The sequence below is a fragment of the Pseudophryne corroboree genome, chromosome 6 (genome assembly GCF_028390025.1).
Source record: "Pseudophryne corroboree isolate aPseCor3 chromosome 6, aPseCor3.hap2, whole genome shotgun sequence".
NCBI classification, from domain to species: domain Eukaryota; kingdom Metazoa; phylum Chordata; class Amphibia; order Anura; family Myobatrachidae; genus Pseudophryne; species Pseudophryne corroboree.
The window spans coordinates 273,497,415-273,510,579 of NC_086449.1; the positions used below are offsets into that span (position 1 = coordinate 273,497,415).

Sequence of the window (13,165 nt, forward strand, 5' to 3'; positions counted from 1 at the left end):
AAAACTGCAGGAAAAAAGGAGCACTGGGCGAGAAAAGGATTTACCGGCAGGTAATTAAAATCCTATTTTCTCTTATGTCCTAGAGGATGCTGGGGTCCATTTTAGTACCATGGGGATGTACCAAAGCTCCAATAACGGGCGGGAAAGTGCTACTGTTCCTGCAGAACTGACTGACCAAACTGAAGGTCATCAGCAGCCAAGGTATCAAACTTGTAGAACTTAGCAAACATGTTTGCCCCTGACCAAGTAGCAGCTTGGCAGATTTGTAATGCCGAAACATCCCGGGCAGCCGCCCAGGACGAACCCACCTTCCTAGTAGAGTGGGCTTTACCGAAGTCTGTAACGGCAATCCTGCCGTGGAATGAGCGTGCTGAATGGTACCTCTGATCCAGCGCGCAACAGTCTGCTTAGAAGCAGGACACCTAATCTTGTTTGGGTCATAGAGGACAAACAAAGATTCTGTTTTCCTTATTCGAGCCGTTCTTGTAACATAAGTCCTCAACGACCTGACGACATCCAGGGACTTGGAAACAGCTGAGGTGTCAGAAGCCCCTGGCACCACCACTGGTTGGTTGATATGGAAAGAAGACACAACCTTAGGAAGAAAGTGCTGACATGTTCTCAGTTCAGCCCTATCTTCATGAAATATCAAATAAGGACTCTTGTGAGACAGAGCCCTTAACTTAGACACACGTCTGCCTGAAGCCAAGGCCAACAACATGACCACTTTCCAAGTTAAAAACTTCAACTCCATCTCTTGTAGAGGCTCAAACCAGTCCGATTTAAGGAACTGCAACATTACATTAAGATCCCATGGCGCCGCAGGAGGCACAAAGGGAGGTTGGATGCGCAGAACCACCTTCACAAACGTCTGGATCTCAGGAAGGGAAGCCAATTGTTTCTGAAAGAAAATGGACAAGTACGAAATTTGGACCTTGATAGATCCTAATCTCAATCCAGCATCCACACCCGCCTGTAGAAATAGGAGAAGCCATCCCAATTGAAACTCCACTGCAGGAGACTTCTTGTATTCACACCAAGATACATATTTTCTCCAAATACGATGGTGATGTTTGGACGTTACCCCTTTCCTGGCCAGAATAAGCGCGGGACTCCGTAGGAATACCCTTACGGGCTAGGATCTGGCGCTCAACAGCCATGCCGTCAAAAGCAGCCGCGGTAAGTCTTGATAAACTAACGGCCCCTGCTGAAGCAGGTCATCGCGAAGAGGAAGTGGCAGAGGATCTTCTAGTAGTAACTCCTGAATATCTGGATACCAGGCCCTCCTTGGCTCCTTTGGGGCAATGAGGATTGCTCGAACCCTTGTTCTTCTGACAATCTTGAGAACTTTTGGAATTAGTGGAAGTGGAGGGAACAGATACACTGACTGAAACACCCACTGGGTCACCAGTGCGTCCACTTTTATTGCTTGTGGGTCTCTCAACCTGGAACAATATTTCTGAAGCTTCTTGTTGAGACGTGAAGCCATCATATCTACTTGAGGAACGCCCCAACAACTTGCTACCTCTGCAAAGACTTCTGGGTGGAGGCCCCATTCTCCTGGATCGAGATCGTGTCTGCTGAGGAAGTCTGCTTCCCAGTTGTCCACTCCCGGAATGAAAATTGCCGACAGAGATTTTGCATGTCTTTCTGCCCAGAGGAGTATCTTTGTCACCTCTGCCATTGCTGCTCTGCTTTTTGTTCCGCCTTGACGGTTTATGTAAGCTACAGCTGTTACATTGTCTGACTGGATCTGAATGGGACGACCTTGAAGAAGGTGTGCCGCTTGATGCAGGCTGTTGTACACAGCTCTCAATTCCAGAATATTTATGTGAAGAAGAGTTTCCTGACTGGCCATCTTCGTTGGAAGCTTTCCCCTTGCGGGACTGCTCCCCAACCTCGGAGACTTGCATCCGTGGTCACCAGGATCCAGTTATATCCCGAACCTGCGTCCCTCCAGGAGGTGAGAAATTTGTAGCCACCACAGGAGCGAAACTCTGGCTTTCGCAGACAAGACTATCCTTTGATGCATGTGGAGATGCGACCCGGACCACTTGTCCAGTAGGTCCCACTGGAAAACCCTGCCATGGAATCGGCCATATTGTAGCGCCTCGTAAGCTGCTACCATTTTTCCCAGCAGGCGAATGCACTGATGAATCGATACTTTCCGTGGTCTCAGAATTTGTTTGACCATGCTCTGGATTTCCTGAGCCTTTTCCACCGGTAGAAATACTCTCTGTACCTCGGTGTCCAGTATCATTCCCAGAAATGATAACTTTGTCGGTTCCAATTGTGATTTTGGAAAGTTGATGATCCAACCGTGCTGTTGAAGCACCGTCAAGGATAATGTTATGTTCTTGAGTAACTTGTCCCTGGATCTCGCTTTTATGAGGAGATCGTCCAAGTATGGAATTATGTTGACTCCCTGCTTGCGAAGGAGAACCATCATCTCCGCCATCACCTTGGTAAATATTCTCGGAGCCGTGGAGAGCCCGAACGGTAATGTTTGGAATTGGTAATGGCAATCATGAACCGCAAACCTCAGGTATGCTTGATGTGGCGGGTAAATGGGTACATGCAAGTAAGCATCCTTGATGTCCACCGACACCAGAAATTCCTTTTCTTCCAAGCTGGAGATCACCGCTCTTAGAGACTCCATCTTGAACTTGAACCTTTTCAAATAAAGATTCAGAGATTTTAGGTTTAAAATCGGTCTGACCGAGCCATCCGGCTTCGACACCACAAACAGGCTTGAATAAAAACCCTGGTTCTTTTGTTTGGCAGGAACCAAGGAAATTACCTTGTCTTGGCATAATTTGTGTATTGTGTTCAGGACCTTTGCGCTGTCCTGAGCAGAAACTGGCAAAGCTGATTTGAAAAATCGGCATGGGGAAGGTCTTGGAATTCCAATTTGTACCCTTGGGATACTATATGCAATACCCAAGGATCCAGATCTGAGTGAACCCAGACCTGGCTGAAAAATAGTAGACGTGCCCCCACCCGATCGCACTCCCACAGGGGAGCCCCAGCGTCATGCTGTGGCTTTTGCAGAAGTAGTTGTGGACTTCTGCTCCTGGGAGCCTGATGGTGCTGTAGGTTTGCTACCTCTTCCTCTCCCTCTTCCTGCGAAGAAAAGGGTACCCTTTGCCTTTTTGCACTTGTTGGACCGAAAGGACTGCATAGTATGAGAATTATATACTTTTTTAGGCGGCGCAGCTGCCAACGGCAGAAATGCTGACTTGCCCGATGTAGTAGTTGATATCATGGCATCCAGCTTCTCACCAAAGAGGGCCCCCCCCCCAATACCCAAGGATCCAGATCTGAGTGAACCCAGACCTGGCTGAAAAATAGTAGACGTGCCCCCACCCGATCGCACTCCGACAGGGGAGCCCCAGCGTCATGCTGTGGCTTTTGCAGAAGTAGTTGCGGACTTCTGCTCCTGGGAGCCTGATGGTGCTGTAGGTTTGCTACCTCTTCCTCTCCCTCTTCCTGCGAAGAAAAGGGTACCCTTTGCCTTTTTGCACTTGTTGGACTGAAAGGACTGCATAGTATGAGAATTATATACTTTTTTAGGCGGCGCAGCTGCCAACGGCAGAAATGCTGACTTGCCCGATGTAGTAGTTGATATCATGGCATCCAGCTTCTCACCAAAGAGGGCCGCCCCCCCCCCCCCCCCCCCGCCTCAATATTTCTTTTGGACTCTGCGTCAGCATTCCATTGGTGGATCCAGATTGCCCTGCGGGCTGAAATCGCCATAGCAGAGGCCCTTGAGCCCAGTAAGCCAACGTCCTTCATAGCCTCCACCAAGTAACCTGCAGATTCTTTGATATGACCTAGAATTAGAAGCATATCATCTTTATCGACCGTGTCAATATTAACAATCAAGTTGTCTGCCCACTTTTCCACTGCGTTACCTACCCACACAGAAGTAATTGTGGGCCTGAGTAACGTACCTGTAGCAATATAGATTGACTTTAAAGTCGTCTCTAATTTGCGGTCAGCAGGTTCTTTTAATGAAGCTGACCCTGGGGCAGGTAAAATGATTTTCTTTGAAAACCTAGAGACTGAGGTGTCTATCATTGGGGGTGCCTCCCACATACGCCTATCCTCTTCAGGGAAAGGGTACGCTACCCGCAACCTTTTAGGGATAGCAAATTTATTTTCCGGGTTAGCCCAGGATTCCTCAAAAAATGTATTTAAGTCACTAGACGGAGGAAAAGTCACCACCTGTTTTTTTTTTAATTTAAAATAATCTTTTTCCTTAGGTGGAGGTGTTGTGTCAGGAAATTCCAACAACTCTTTTATAGCGACTATCATACATTGAATGCTCTTAGCCAGTTTGGGGTCTACCCCCATCAAATCCCCAGTGTCGACGTCAGTGTCGGAATCTGTGTCAGTGTCCCTTTGCATAATTTGGGCCAGGGACCTTTTCTGGGAATTGGAGGGGTCCCGAGTGGATGATGTGGAGGAATCAGCAAATAGAGCATCTTCCACAGACTGTCTCCAATGCTTTGTCTGTTCTTCAGACTCAGAGAATTTCTTTGCTAGTTTAGACATATTACTCTGCAGCTTTCTCATCCACACAGGCTCAGAACACTCTTGTGTCTCCAAAATGGGTTCCTCTGGGGAAGAGCTTTCTCTAGACATTAAACCCACGTGTACAGTCACACCATTCACACACAGGGGAGCTAATGGGGACAGACTTACACTAATGTCTGTCAGAGGGACCCAGAGGGAATTGCCAGTCCACACCACGCGCCCTATATGTATTGCATACAATGAATATATATATATACAAACACAGCGCTTTATATCCAATATGAAGCCCGCAGACTTCAATAAACTATGTGCTCCCCTCCCCTCTATAACACCCTGGTACTTGTATCAGCGATGTGAGAGGAGAAGCAGCGTTGCAGGATCAGCGCTCCGGAGTCTCTGTGAGGAGAAAATTACGCCAATTGAGAGTAACTAGCAATTCTGAGGAGAAGCCCCGCCCCCTGTAATGGCGCGGTTCAGCCACAGTAATATAATAATTATACTGGCAGGGGTATGTACACCAGCGGCTCCCTTTATGCCGCCATGATGACTGAAGGGCCCCTCTCTGCAGGTCTCCGGTAAATACTCACCAGCCTTCTGACTTCTGGCTCTGTTAGGGGGTGGTGGCAGTGCAGTGGGAGTGAGCAGCAGCCAGGCAAGGGCTGTGTTCAGTACCCTTCAGGAGCTAATGGTGTCCTGTTAGCGGAAGCAGAGCCATTGAACTAATGGAGAAGTTGGTTCCTACTTCCCCCCCTAAGTCCCACAAAGCAGGGAGCCTGTTGCCAGCAGCTTCCCTGTAAAATAAAAAACCTAACAAAGTCTTTTTCAGCAAAACTCAGTAGAGCTTCACTGATGTGCAGCCAGTCTCCCAGGCACATTTTCTAAACTGGTATATTTTTCACTTTGGATATGTCAGTCTTCACTAATACATCTTTAATGCGTCTGCCTTTAGAATAGCTAGGCAGTAAGCGCTTATGTAAAACACGCAACTCAGGGTCCGAGGTTAGCATAGGCCACAAAGCCTTCATCTTTTTGTTAATCTGTTCACTTTTAACATTAAATTAACTGACCCAAGGGATCACTTTAGACGTGTCCCTACCTGTAGATGATAACAAAACACAAAACAAGCTATTAGATTACAGTAAGTGCAAAGTGCATGTAAACTGGAGGGGTAAGTAAAGTCTAATTAATCACTGTACTGTTACACTTGCATTTATCCTGAAGAAGGGGAGGTGGTCCACTAAATGTTGATGTTGCACTAATAAAAGGTTTGCATGAGTTGAAGACTCAGAGCGCCGCCTCTTCTTATCTGCATATCAAACAGGGGTGTACCTCCTTGAGAGAGCACCGGAGCAGGACATATCCTGCCAAGGATAACCGGAGTGCCGAAACTGCAGTGTATATAAATATCATTGTGAAATCTTCACTTGTTTGCTGCACAAGCACGTTTGGATCTACGGGGGTCATTCCGACCCGTATGCGCGCTGCTGTTTTTCGTAGCGGTGTGAACGGGTCGGTTCTGCGCATGCGTGGCGGCCGCAGTGCACAGGCGCGTCATTGCACTGGGCAACGACAAGAAGAACGAAGAAAGCTAGAAGATTGACAGCAGGAAGGCGTTCCGGGGGTGGCAACTCACAATTTTCTGGAAGTGGTGAGTCCAACGCAAGCGTGTCCAGGCGTTTGCAGGGCAGGTGTCTGACGTCAATTCCGGGACCGGACAGGCTGAAGTGATCGCAGCAGGTGAGTAAGTTGAAAGCTACTCAGAAACTGCATAAAATGTTTTTGCATAGCACAGCTGCACAAGCGTTCGCAGACTTGCTATGCAAAAAAGCCCTCCCCCATAGGCAGCGTCTAGTTGATCGCACTGGCAGCAAAAAGTTGCTATGTGTGATCAACTCGGAATGACCCCCTATATGTGAATCTCACTGTGGAGGTTTTCATTGTCAACATATTTTTAACCTGTGTTGTACTATTATGACAACATTTTATATATGAGATTTTCTTCATCTAAATCAATTGGATTTAAAGTCTTTTAGTCCATGTGTGTTTAAGGACATCTAAACGATCATTATTGATGACTTTCATCACAAAGTTTTGTGATTAAGGACCCTGATAGGGTTTGTTTAGAGAAAAAGACTCACCAAGGTCGCTGTATGCTTATTGCCCTATATAAACTCCAGTCTTGTGGTCCTGCCCTTTTCTGTGAATTACCCCTGATGAAGTCGTTAAGACAAAATGCGTAGGGTCTGTCAGCTATGAGTCACCAATCCAGGTTGTGAAGATTCTCCCTTTTGAGCTCACACATTGTGAAGGTGAGGGAAGATCTAATTTGCCAACTACATGATTTGGACTTCTCTCACTGATATCCAAATTTTATTTCTGTGCAACATTTTTATTGTGTATGTTAAATATTGTGTCAATAAAACCAATAATTGGTACTAATTGGCCTTTATGGACTTTTGGCTGGGTGATTTTCCGGTGAGGGGATATCTGTTACAGGATACCGTGTGAATAATCTCTTTAAGAATTCTCCAACCTACAGTCTGCACCCATTGGGTCCATTGTTTGGAAGATTTGAAGAATAAATATTCAAGGAATATAGCGCACTTAGGAATTCTGTTTGTTCTGTTTATTTGAGACCTTACAACAGAGGTCTCTCCTCTAGTGCTGCTTTTGTCTGTGCGCAAGATAAGGATATTGTTTGTATTTTTCTATAATGTATATATATATATATATATATATATATATATATACACACTGCTCAAAAAAATAAAGGGAACACTAAAATAACACATCCTAGATCTGAATGAATTAAATATTCTTATTAAATACACAAAATCACACAAAAATTAGTCTAGTTGATCGCACGGGCAGCAAAAAGTTGCTATGTGTGATCAACTCGGAATGACCCCCTATATGTGAATCTCACTGTGGAGGTTTTCGTTGTCAACATATTTTTAACCTGTGTTGTACTATTATGACAACATTTTATATATGAGATTTTCTTCATCTAAATCAATTGGATTTAAAGTCTTTTAGTCCATGTGTGTTTAAGGACATCTAAACGATCATTATTGATGACTTTCATCACAAAGTTTTGTGATTAAGGACCCTGATAGGGTTTGTTTAGAGAAAAAGACTCACCAAGGTCGCTGTATGCTTATTGCCCTATATAAACTCCAGTCTTGTGGTCCTGCCCTTTTCTGTGAATTACCCCTGATGAAGTCGTTAAGACAAAGGCCCTCATTCCGAGTTGTTCGCTCGGTATTTTTCATCGCATCGCAGTGAAAATCCGCTTAGTACGCATGCGCAATGTTCGCACTGCGACTGCGCCAAGTAACTTTACTATGAAGAAAGTATTTTTACTCACGGCTTTTTCTTCGCTCCGGCGATCGTAATGTGATTGACAGGAAATGGGTGTTACTGGGCGGATACACGGCGTTTCAGGGGCGTGTGGCTGAAAACGCTACCGTTTCCGGAAAAAACGCAGGAGTGGCCGGGGAAACGGTGGGAGTGCCTGGGCGAACGCTGGGTGTGTTTGTGACGTCAACCAGGAACGACAAGCACTGAAATGATCGCACAGGCAGAGTAAGTCTGGAGCTACTCTGAAACTGCTAACTCGTTTGTAATCGCAATATTGCGCGTACGTCGGTCGCAATTTTAAGAAGCTAAGATTCACTCCCAGTAGGCGGCGGCTTAGCGTGTGTAACTCTGCTACATTCGCCTTGCGAGCGAACAACTCGGAATGAGGGCCAAAATGCGTAGGGTCTGTCAGCTATGAGTCACCAATCCAGGTTGTGAAGATTCTCCCTTTTGAGCTCACACATTGTGAAGGTGATGGAAGATCTAATTCGCCAACTACATGATCTGGACTTCTCTCACTGATATCCAAATTTTATTTCTGTGCAACATTTTTATTGTGTATGTTAAATATTGTGTCAATAAAACCAATAATTGGTACTAATTGGCCTTTATGGACTTTTGGCTGGGTGATTTTCCGGTGAGGGGATATCTGTTACAGGATACCGTGTGAATAATCTCTTTAAGAATTCTCCAACCTACAGTCTGCACCCATTGGGTCCATTGTTTGGAAGATTTGAAGAATAAATATTCAAGGAATATAGCGCACTTAGGAATTCTGTTTGTTCTGTTTATTTGAGACCTTACAACAGAGGTCTCTCCTCTAGTGCTGCTTTTGTCTGTGCGCAAGATAAGGATATTGTTTGTATTTTTCTATAATGTATATATATATATATATATATATATACACACACTGCTCAAAAAAATAAAGGGAACACTAAAAGAACACATCCTAGATCTGAATGAATGAAATATTCTTATTAAATACACAAAATCACACAAAAATTATCAATGGAAATCAAATTTATTAACCCATGGAGGTCTGGATTTGGAGTCACCCTCAAAATTAAAGTGGAAAAACACACTACAGGCTGATCCAACTTTGATGTAATGTCCTTAAAACAAGTCAAAATGAGGCTCAGTAGTGTGTGTGGCCTCCACGTGCCTGTATGACCTCCCTACAACCCACACAAGTGGCTCAGGTAGTGCAGCTCATCCAGGATGGCACATCAATGCGAGCTGTGGCAAGAAGGTTTGCTGTGTCTGTCAGCGTAGTGTCCAGAGCATAGAGGCGCTACCAGGAGACAGGCCAATACATCAGGAGACGTGGAGGAGGCCGTAGGAGGGCAACAACCCAGCAGTAGGACCGCTACCTCCGCCTTTGTGCAAGGAGGAAAAGGAGGAGCACTGCCAGAGCCCTGCAAAATGACCTCCAGCAAGCCACAAATGTGCATGTGTCTACTCAAACGATCAGAAACAGACTTCATGAGGGTGGTATGAGGGCCTGACGCCCACAGGTGGGGGTTGTGCTTACAGCCCAACACCGTGCAGGACGTTTGGCATTTGCCAGAGAACACCAAGATTGGCAACTTCGCCACTGGCGCCCTGTGCTCTTCACAGATGAAAGCAGGCTCTCACTGAGCACATGTGACAGACATGACAGAGTCTGGAGACGCCAAGGAGAACGTTCTGCTGCCTGCAACATCCTCCAGCATGACCGGTTTGGCAGTGGGTCAGTAATGGTGTGGGGTGGCATTTCTTTGGGGGGCCGCACAGCCCTCCATGTGCTCGCCAGAGGTAGCCTGACTGCCATTAGGTACCGAGATGAGATCCTCAGACCCCTTGTGAGACCATATGCTGGTGCGGTTGGCCCTGGTTTCCTCCTAATGCAAGGCAATGCTAGACCTCATGTGGCTGGAGTGTGTCAGCAGTTCCTGCAAGACGAAGGCATTGATGCTATGGACTGGCCCGCCCGTTCCCCAGACCTGAATCCAATTGAGCACATCATGTCTCGCTCCATCCACCAATGCCACGTTGCACCACAGACTGTCCAGGAGTTAGCGGATGCTTTAGTCCAGGTCTGGGAGGAGATCCCTCAGGAGACCATCCGCCACCTCATCAGGAGCATGCCCAGGCGTTGTAGGGAGTTCATACAGGCACGTGGAGGCCACACACACTACTGAGCCTCATTTTGACTTGTTTTAAGGACATTACATCAAAGTTGGATCAGCCTCTAGTGTGTTTTTCCACTTTAATTTTAAGGGTGACTCCCAATCCCGACCTCCATGGGTTAATAAATGTGATTTCCATTGATAATTTTTGTGTGATTTTGTTGTCAGCACATTCAATATGTAAAGAACAAAGTATTTAATAAGAATATTTCATTCATTCAGATCTAGGATGTGTTATTTTAGCGTTCCCTTTATTTTTTTGAGCAGTGTATATATATGTATGTATATATATATATATATATATATATATATACATATATATGTATTGTCTATCGTGGAACGGCACTCCCTTACGTGATCTTCAGAATGCGCCAGTGCCCTCAGTAACAGGATGAATATCAGGCAACAAAGACAGCAGCGGCACTCAGAGTCTTAGATGAGTAACGTGTATTTCAAAGCATTACAGCAATCCAACGTTTCGGGGCTTAGCCGTCCCTTTGTCAATGTGAAATAACAAAACAATGAGTGTGTAACTTACCTAAATACCTGCAGAAGCCCGCCAGTGCTCAACGCCGCTCGGCATCCAGCTCCCCTGACCCGAATTCCGGTGCCTTCCAGTCGTGTCATTGGTGATTCGGCTCTGAGTCGTCATGGAAACCCAGACGCCCGTTGCCGCTACAATACCACCCTGGAAGTGAAGAAACAAAGTGACAATTTACAGTATCCCATCACCAGCTCAGTCCAGGCTATATCACTCAGTAGAGCAGTCGTACATCATCTTATATAACATTTAGAACAGCGGATATCACCCAGATAATACTTGATTGGATCCACTACTGGATGTCTCATTTATATGATATCTAAATTTGTCGTCCTTTCTATTAAGCCTGACTAAAGTGCATCTATATATAGGGGCGGTTAAAGTTAGTAATTAAGTCTCCCTAATAGCAGTATGGTAAAGAGGGGTCATCAAATGCAATAAAGTGCAACTAATAATACTAAAAAGTCCTAGTAAAAAAAGAAATCATACACCAGTGACATTACTAATGTGTCTAACTACGTTCTAGTTACTCCAAATCTTAAAAAAAAAGTGACCAAATATTTAAAATAGCATATACTACCGAAATTGATAATACGTCTATCTTGATATAATTTAAATGTAATGCTAAGATATAAAATATTGTGCTATCCCTGCATACCACTCCCAGATCTGTAGGGGACTCTCTCTGGGTGATAAATTATATAAAATTGTGCACCAAACACCAATTGAGTGAATAAAATAGATATAAAAAAATATGGCGCGACTGGAAGGCGCCGGATGTCGGGTCAGGGTAGCTGGACGCCGAGCGGCGCTGAGCACTGGCGGGCTTCTCCAGGTATTTAGGTAAGTTACACACTCATTGTTTTGTTATTTCACCTTGACAAAGGGGCGGCTAAGCCCCGAAACGTTGGATTGCTGTGATGATTTGAAAGACACGTTACTCATCTAAGACTCCGAGCGCCGCTGCTGTCTTTGTTGCCTGATATATATTTATATATATATATATATATATATATATATCCACAGCATATCCTGCACTCACATCAATGCAAAAGTTCAATTTAGCAGGTGCTCCCAATGGCCTTGTTGTAGGTCCACTTTTATACCGCATCTACCACATCGTGAAGGGTGCACTCTCGCAGAGAAAAGATCACTCAGTATTTTGATTCAAAAAGTTTAATCTGGTCACAGGGTGCCTTCACAGTCGACGTTTCGGTGCGTTCAAGACAGGCTGTATATCAGGTCTAAAAATACAACAATAACCAGAACATGTACTTTCAATATAAAAAAGTATATATATTTTTTCTTTTTGATACAGAACAACACATACATTCACAACTACTGCCTCCCAGGCCCCTCAGCGGACAAGAGATTATAGTCAGAGATAAGCACAGACCAGTGAAATACTCCGAACCACCACCAACTTCCTAACGTAATGCATACCCACCGACATGTGTCAAAGCATATATTCAAAGCATATATAGAGCCATCCGTCAAAGGAAATCTATATACCTTTAGTGTACTAGGAGTCGATCGTGAGTTCACAAAAAGTCAAATGGAGGCTCCAATAATGCATATCTCTATAAATTAAAAAAAGTGTACACAGGTAAACAGACGTATAAGGCAGTCTGTTAAAATACTCCAACACCAGAGCATACTCATACCTAGTTTTTCGAAAGTCAGACATATGATGCAGCTACCGGTCCATCCATTATTGTATCATATATTTCACAACCGAATATGAGATTGGGGGAAGTGGTCATGAACCATTGACGATTGTCTATTTTTGTATTTATGTAACACTGTGCTGTTATTGTATCACAAATAATTTCTGTACATTATTACCTTTTGTTGGCACGATATCAACATTGTCTATGCCCGTATCTGGTATTACTGGTTAGGGGTTTATTCTCTATTTATTATGTTTCAGAGTGGCGTTTATCTATTGGATGATGGGCTTTTGGCCCAAGCAGAAATAGAAACTGTCTCGTTTACAGATGAAGAAATTGAAAAACTCCTATTTGATAAACTTGACTTTGAATCATTACCTGCTGATACTCCCATTTATATATTTTATAAAGTATTGAAGCACCGACAAAGAGAGGTTGACCTTACACTCCATGGTCAATTCTTATCTGAATACCTCAGATAGAAACAAATACCCAGAGGCTTCCGTATAGCCAACCCGGATTTTTGTAGCCGTTGGTGCAGAGTACTCAACAAGTGCTCCCTTGACCTGATGGCCCTTGTCGTCGAGGAGGTTGGACATGAATTGAAGAAAATACAAACCGAAATTGAATCCATGACAACATCTAACACTACCGCTCTCCGAAATGATAAATCCCAGAATTGGATGGAACGGCTCCAATCACAAGTCGATAACTACTGACGTGAACTGATCTCTTTCAAACAGATAAAATTGTCTGCCGTGACTAACGACTACCAGAATCACACGGTGTATTGGTGGTTGTTAGGTAATATACAAGGCGACGAGTCCCACCATTGCCCCGTGAGTTCGGATCATCAGTTTCAACATCTGACACTGAGTATAACAATG

The 13,165-nt window shown here is 44.6% G+C and overlaps 1 long non-coding RNA gene across 1 annotated transcript in view; it reads right to left on the bottom strand.

Annotated features, from left to right (window-relative positions):
- The window catches only part of LOC134932035 (uncharacterized), a 115,298-nt gene that overhangs the window by 68,083 nt on the left and 34,050 nt on the right, over positions 1-13,165 (bottom strand). The window contains exon 2 of the long non-coding RNA XR_010179232.1: positions 10,606-10,755. This is a non-coding gene — a long non-coding RNA (uncharacterized LOC134932035). The remainder of the gene's footprint in view (positions 1-10,605; positions 10,756-13,165) is intronic.